Genomic DNA, 8,076 nt, shown 5'->3' with positions numbered 1-8,076 from the left:
CAATGGCACTGTGTTATATGTGTCCGAAGAGAGAATAGAAAGCAATCCTTGTGCTATAAAACTAATATTTTGCTGCTTAAATTCCCCATCCAGTCTGTAAAGAGGGGAGCAAAGTGCCCCTCATTTACTAACCTACAGAGGAAGAGAACCAACTGGGATACTGTATTTTGCAAGAAATTAAAACATGAAAGGTGTCAAGCAAGCAAAAGCCAGGGACACTGATAAAACATAAGCATGAAATAGCAAAATAGGATCTGCTTGTGGAAAGTAAAATCGAATCTGCTATGGAAGTAATTCAGCATCTCACACATATACATTGTTATATACCTTCTATAAAAACACACAGAACCCATGTAAGCATAGTCCTATATCCACAAATGCAGAATAAACTTAAAGAGGAATGAGTGGAAAGACAGATGAATGTCCCAATAACATTTTGGCATCACAGCCAGTAGTAACACATGAGAAATAACATGTAAGTGTGCAAAGAAAACCCAATATATTTTGAAGTGCATATACCCAAATAAGCTGACATTAAGCAAAAAGGGCCTGTCTGCATTTTGTGCAGTCCTATTTGCAACCATGCCTGTAAATCTGGACTCAGCACATATGTTAGAGTAGCACATTAAATTCTTTTTCATCTGTTGCAGAGAGCTTTCCCAACGGTTAAGCTCCTAAGAAGGTTTTCAATTATCTAGAAATACATTACCTTGCACTTCATACTATCATGCTGTTACTCCAGTCTCAAGACCATTCAAATCTTTCTCTGTGACCGCAATTAACATCAGGTGCCTCCCAATGTTATGGCAGCGCATACAGGCATTATGGCTCTTGTCTTGAGTTTATGGCCTGAAATTATTATGTAAAAGAGAAAAAAAATAAAATGAGAAATTAGATAAGAACTAAGGCCACTGAGTCTATATGAGTTAACTATAGTTTCATACAACATCTGTAACTTAGCCAAGACATGATCCCAGATCACCAGGGTCTCAGCTAATGCTTAAACTGCAAAACAGTGTTTTGTGGGTGGGAATCATGCTAAGCCAATGAGTCCCCAAGACCATCACTGACATGACAACTTGGCATTTTTTCCTTCTTCTTAATGCTATCAGTGGTAACAATTTTACTTGCAAGAAACATTTGTCATATACAGGCATGATATTGCATTGTTTATATATCAAAGAAATTCTTATGCTCATTCAAGTTATAATGGCAGTGTTTCTCCCTTAGAAGTAGCTCTAGAAATTGACTATATACTGTTAAAATCCTGTCTGACAACAAGAATTTTTGCTTTCCTTGTTTTTCTCTAACATTTATTAATACAATATCTGAGTTGTTCATTCTTGTTAATTTAACTTTTATGACACTGATATTGAATGAAGGGGACATACCACCTTTCAGATACATTAGAGTTGTTGAGTACATACTTATATATTCTAGGCAATTACTTTGAAGTCTGCATTATTTTCTAGGCTTTCCCTGAAAAGCAAATGAGAAACAAGAACCAACCAACCAAAAAAAGCCCCCAGGCTATGAGGTTTGTCCTTTTTATTCTCTCTGGTTTTCCTTTTTTTTTCATTGTTACATTTTTAAAAGTTTGTTCTTTTAGGTTTTGTAAACTAAGAGAAGAATTTTAAGCTACAAACACAGCAACTGTGCTAAAGGAGTAACCCATCAGTAGCAGCTGCTGTCCTCAGCAAGGCCCTGAGATGCACCAGGAAAAATTACCACTTGGCCAGACACAGATATACTAGCTCACACATGAGCAGTGGAATGCAGAAAACTGGGTCATAAGTGCACTTTTATGTACCCTTTTTCACATCTCCTCCTCTCTTCTCTGTATTTCGTTATGCTAAAGGGTTCTAAAGTGCTGTGAAGAATGTGTCATGCATTGACACTCACAGGTCTTCCAAACATCAGTCTATATTGCCTCCACCCTTCGAGGGGGTCTACAGTTCTTAAGATCTATGTTATCCTAGTTTCGGTCCCATTCCCCTTACCTAAGCAGTCTACCACAGAACAAATGGGTCCATCTTTTGTTCTCCCCTTCCGATTTTATCCATGTTTAGACTTGTAGTCCCTAAGTATACAGCGATAAAAACTAAAAGGGAATAAATTCACGCTCATGGTTTACCATTCACTTTACCGTTACCAGCAACATTCCTTTGTATAAGTCAAATCCATTTTCAGACCTTATCTCTATTCTTTTGTTCCATTCAAACCCATCTTGCTTCCATAGGGAATCTTGTCAGTTTTCTCTTCCTTGACCTTCAGCCCATGGCCCCACCATTACCTGCCATTTTAGGCATCTATCAATTCCCTCTTGGAACTCTGTTCCATGAATTACACTGAACAGAGTGCCTCAAAAAGGTAGACTTTCTCAGCGATGGCACTTTACTGTACTCTCTTCTGTGCTGTGGGCTATATCCTCCTCCAATGTACTTCATGTTGGAATTGGCTCCTGCTGGAGCCCTTGAACAGACACTTTAGTCTCTTAATGTTGCTTAAGACAAACTGAGTGGAAAAGGCTGGGTAGTTTCTGCTGGGTGTGGTGCACTGAGGCAGCTGTCAATTACCAGTGTCACAGCAAGAAGTAGGATAATATACCAAATGCAAGAAGGGGAAGGGAGACAAGCAGGAAGGGAGTGGGGATTAAGGGACATGGCACATCTTGGTTTCCTAGCTTTCATAAGGAACTGCAGCCTAAATATTTTCTTTATCTGTCTTGCTAAGCATTTATCAGCTCCATTTCTTGTCAGTTCCCTGTCCATAATATTGTACTCTGTGTGTGTGTGTGTATCCCATGCACCACCCCCAATTCAGTGCTCCATTCTCCTTGCCCATCTGCCCCCTGCAAGCCAACATTCCAGTCCCCATGCTTTCCCTGGGTCAGTCCTTTTCTCCACTGCATTCCAGTCAGGTATCTCCTGCCCCAGCACTGCCTGCACAGCTGGGGTGCAGGATAGACCCTGCTTCTCCCAGCAGCTGCTTGCCTGGAGCAGAGCTGGCCCACAAGCAGCTGGGAGTGACTGTGCTGAGAGAAGTTTTGTGCCTTGGCTACTGCACAGCACGCACAGCTGTGTTTTCAGAGTGACGTGTAGAGGCTGGCCAGCGCGAGAGGCCGTCACCATCCATCTCGAGATTAAGGTGCTGAACTCTTCTGAAGTCTTGCAGCATATTCCAAGTGAAGTAATTCAAAGCGTAACTTGGCTGTGTGTGGGTGGAGCTCCATGGGAATAGCTATAAGCACTCTGCCAAGCTGCAAATACCGTAGTAAAGAGATGGCAGGGCTGTTCAAAGAAGAGGTTGATGGATATCTTTCTTAATTTGAAAGTTTTCTTCTATCTGAATGGAAGAATTACATACAAAAACATGCCTCCAAATGCCCAATTAAAACAGAAATTCAGTCTGAAATGTGAGTAAAACCTTGAAAGATTTATAAGCAACCAATGATAGATTCCTAAAAAAAAGTCTGAGCTTTCATAAAAGACTGCTACCAGCCCTAACTTTAATTATTGTTGTATATGTACAGCTACAGATCCATGTGTTCTGCTCCTAGTTTATACAAGTTACAGCTTATTTCTTGCAAGTTCAAGGAAGTGGGTCTTGTGGAATTATCTGATAGGAGAAAATAATTTCACAGGAATTAGTTTAGGCAGTACATTCAGACAAGTAAGAAAAAAAGCAACAGCAACAAAAAACAACAAAGAAACAAAATCCACTAAAAAAACCCAACGACAGTCATGATGTTTTAAACAACAGTCAAATTCACAGCAGAAGTCAAGTTTATCAGCACTTTAAATGGGACAATATGATGTAAGTGTGTGGGCAAACAGGAAGTTTTTGAGATTATGAGATTATCAAAGACTTGAAATGCAAGGATAAGAACTGTAGACCAGGGACAGAAGTTAGTTTATGATATTATTCCACAAGGTAAGCAATGCAGTCAGATGGTAGACTAGAAATATTTCATTAATTGCTTCAGAAACTGTAAGGGGCTATAATTTATGTACTTAAAAGGCTCATTTTCTGCTAAAGAAATTTATCTTAAAGCACTTTATAGTTTACATTTACAACATACATTAGAGCTAAATGTATACCATACATTTAGACTTCCTTAAAATCAGACCTTCCTCTAATTTTTAATAGCTGAAGGTTACCTCACTCTTGAACCTCTTGTTAATACAGGTTTGTTTATCCTTAGAGATTGAGTTAATGGCAACTTAACACCAATGACAATATTTTTTGGATAGGCATAAATGAAAGGAGGATTCCACTGATATATCTCTAAAGCTTTGGATAAGACAATTAGAAGCAAAATAAAGTAAGGCCAATGTTAACTAATTCTGGAAATCTCTGCCAAATTGTTTTCACTTCTGAATGTTTTTTTTCTTACCATTCTGGCAGAGCTGTACATCAGCATGGCATGAAGTCACTCTGTGGAACTGAGTGAATAACTGATCCTTCAGTTCACCTAATAAAGAGCTAGATAATTTGTTGCCTAAAATAAGATGCTGCCCCTTGCTTTCATGTGTTTTGTCTCTTTTCAGTTAAATGTAGGAAAATTATTTCAAAACTATAACAAAAATATGAAATATGCTCATAAAAATCTCTATATCAAAATACCTGAAATTATTTATTGAGTTGGACAAGTTTTCACTGAGATTAATTTCTCACTTACACTTCATTTTCTAATTTTTCCAACCTCTATCCATTTGTTCACTTCTGTTTTAGTTTGGTCAAATGATTGATTGTGATTATTTGAAATTATTTAAATTAACTATATTGGGGAAAATGGTAAACAGTAACTTCTTTTGCAGTTTTATGAATTTTGTTTGCCTGTGATAAATGTAGCAGATGCAGTCCAAAACAGCAAAAGAAAACAAGAAAATTCCCAAAGATGCCAAATTACCATAAAACCTTTTATTATATTGATCACCTGAGTTCTGCGTATCTCTCAAAAAAAGAAAAAAATTATGAATGAAGAAAGCTAGCAAAGATCAATAGTAGTAGGCACTGGATCTGAAAAGTAGACAGCACTATATTGCTGAACTAGATTTTTTTGGTGATAAAACTAAAACCTGTATCCTTGTAATGCTGTTGGTCAAGAATTTGATCAGAAAATAAGCATGTATAAGCTAGTCCAATTCTTCATTAACAGAGAAAATTACTGTTATCCATTGTGGCCAGAATATAAACACTGTCCAGATTATTTTGCATTCCAATTAAAGAAAAGAAACACGATGGAATGTTGCTGGCTTGTTTGTTTTTTAAGTTGGTTTTATTTTTTTTTTAACATAATTGATAAGAACTCTCTTTTTATTGACTGTGGTAAGATCAGAATACTTCGGGGAATTCCTTGCTCACAAGCCCAAGGTTGTCTTTCCAGGCAGCACACAGAAAAGACGCCTCTTTCCCTCTCTGTTTGCTAGTATCTCAGTACATGAATGTTTCCACCATTCCTCCACTCTTTAGATACTTTTAATACATACACACGCCTATGTCCTCGTCTTCTCTTTTATAGATATTCTGCAAGACACAGCAAGAACCAAAAATCTCAGACACTGATCTACAAACAGCTGAGTCTTTAGATACTAAAAAGGCAACTCAGTCATCGTCCTTCATCTGCTCACATTGCAAAGCTTGGGAACACTGAGAAGCAGCAAGGGAAGCTGGCGTCAGTATCATATGTTAGCAGCATTTATGCTTCAAAAATTTCTGGCAAACATTTCTTTCCTAATTGGGGAAACCAGCATAGCCTTGTTTACAGATGAATCCAAACCATTCTCCAGGTTTTGTGTTTGGATGATGTGTCACTGTTTCAGCCATCAATCAAAGAACAATAAATGTACTTGTTTCCACATTTTGACTGAGTGGGCAGCAGCTAACATACCTATCAGCTTGAGTGCAGTCTGAAGACTCCTTAGATCAAAAATGCATTCACTAGCAGCCATTCAGCATCTAGCATAACATGCCATATTTTTTCACTAATGAGCTACAAACAAAATCTCATCTGTGTATTTGGCTGTACTGGAAAAGGTAAGAGTCACAGTAAATACCTGACAGAAATGCAGACTCAAACTGATGGGAGTAATTAAAGTGCTCTCCAAAACAACTTGCTGTGAGGAGGAGAGACCCAGAGGGGCACAAAATATCTGGGGAGAAAATGAAAATATCAAAACAGAAGCACCAGTCTGAGTCTGTCTGAGACCAAACTGATGTTGAGACTGAAGTGGCTAAATGGGCTCAGATACCACAGCATGTTCAGCCACACACTTGTAGTTGAATGTCAACAAGTGCCACCACTTGCACCTCGTGCAGAAGCCATGGCACAGCCCAGGACAGAAGCTGGGCTGGCCAGCATGGTGCTTTCTCAAGTGACTTCCCTATCCTTCATCAGGCCACAATTTGATCCAGAAGAAAAGACACAGACTCATAGGTCATAGAATGGTTTGTATGGAAAAGGAGCCTTAAGGATTATCTATTTCCAACCCCCCTGCTCTAAAGTCCAGTCAGGCCAACACAGACGTCACAGGGGACAGTCTGGTGATCGTGGGGGGCACTGAGATTTGTACTTCTTTTGCTCACAGGCTTCATTTAAGGACTGTGGACCCTCTGACGCATGGAGGGCATGTTCATGTGTTTGGCTACCTTGATAAATTTTCGCCTGTTCTGTGACCCATGGTGACTGACTGCTGACTGCTGCACTTCAAGCAGGTTTATAACTGGCTTAGTAACATTTTCAAAAATTTGAAAAACAAAGTAACTTCATTCAGGCATGAGTATATTATGTATTATGAATGAAGTTGCTTGAGATCCCTCCTTTTTCCATATTTGATTCATAGTCAGTAGTGCTGTTACACTACATAGACAATATTCAGTTTCTAATATATATACCATGAACAGCCCTATTTTCAGCTGTAAAAAACACAGCATACAAACAATCTGAACTATATTCATGGTTGTTGATTGCCAAATCACTGTGTAAAATACAAAAATTTTTCAAAGCAAGCTACAAAATAGAGGGTAATAAATTGCAATTCCCGCCATAGGAAGATGAACAGAAATCTCTTGAACCAAGACTCAAAGCCAGACACTGTACTTCCTGTCTTTTAGATCTTCTAACATGTAAATCGACCATTACAAAGAGGATTAACCACTAGAAGTGTACAACTGAAGCCCAACATTCAGCCCTGCTCTTTATTCACCACCAGAGCAGACCAGGTGTCCAGAATCCTAATGCTGGGCTCTGCAGTTGGGGTTTATATGATCTGCATACTAAGCACAAGTCACCATTGTATTCTGGCTTTAATTTATTGGTGGCCTTAACAACTGGCTATTTTACTGCTAATTGTACTTTAAATTGCTTGTACAAAATCAAACAGTACTTGGGACTCTAAAACACGCACTTTCATGAAGTACAGTTATTTTTTAAAACTGTTTATTTTATCAGAATTAGATTTATGCTCAGAGAAGTAAGGCTTTCTCACAGAAAATTGCCTTTTGGTATTTTAGTTATGTTAATGGCTTAAGCTTTTTTTTTTCTTGAAGGCTTTATAGTATGTACTGTAAATGAGATGATGGTATAAGAAAGCATTTTCAAAAGTTGACAGAATTTAATCAGAGGTATATCTCTGTCATTGCCCTCAGCATTTGAGAATCTCCCCTTTTAGCATTTCTTGCAAAAACAGGACTAGGTATTCTGACAAATTTCATTTTGGAAAACCAGTCTTATTTATCAAAAGTCACCACATGGCTTCAGTTTGTACTTTAAAGTATATCTTGTTATGATGGCTGTGGAACAAAGCTGAGGGCTGGCAGGGAATACGGAGTCCACCTTGCCTGACTGCAGATGTGGATGTTCCTCTGGTACAACCTAGTCTGTATCTTCTGAGAAGCGATTTCCTCTTGGAGAAAACAAATTTAAACTACATGGCTTGTTAAATATTTTGGGATCTGTCTTGCTGAAGTGCACTGTGAAATAATAATAGCTAGCTTCTGTTCCTGAATCTCAGAGCACTGTATGGATCTAGAAAAGATCTCTCTTCTTAGACCATATTAGTAGATGAAGAGACC

The 8,076-nt window shown here is 38.4% G+C and overlaps 1 long non-coding RNA gene across 3 annotated transcripts in view; it reads right to left on the bottom strand.

Moving 5' to 3' along the window:
• Positions 1 to 465: 465 nt before the first annotated feature.
• Positions 466 to 8,076, bottom strand: part of LOC121664864 — a 90,050-nt gene continuing 82,439 nt past the window's right edge. For all 3 annotated transcript variants that reach the window (XR_006016157.1, XR_006016158.1, XR_006016156.1), the window contains one exon: positions 466 to 849. This is a non-coding gene — a long non-coding RNA (uncharacterized LOC121664864). The remainder of the gene's footprint in view (positions 850 to 8,076) is intronic.

The sequence above is a fragment of the Corvus kubaryi genome, unplaced genomic scaffold (genome assembly GCF_017639235.1).
Source record: "Corvus kubaryi isolate FWS band 111438036 unplaced genomic scaffold, C.kubaryi_AGA036_p1.0 37308, whole genome shotgun sequence".
NCBI lineage: Eukaryota > Metazoa > Chordata > Aves > Passeriformes > Corvidae > Corvus > Corvus kubaryi.
This window is presented reverse-complemented; position numbering and strand designations above follow the sequence as displayed.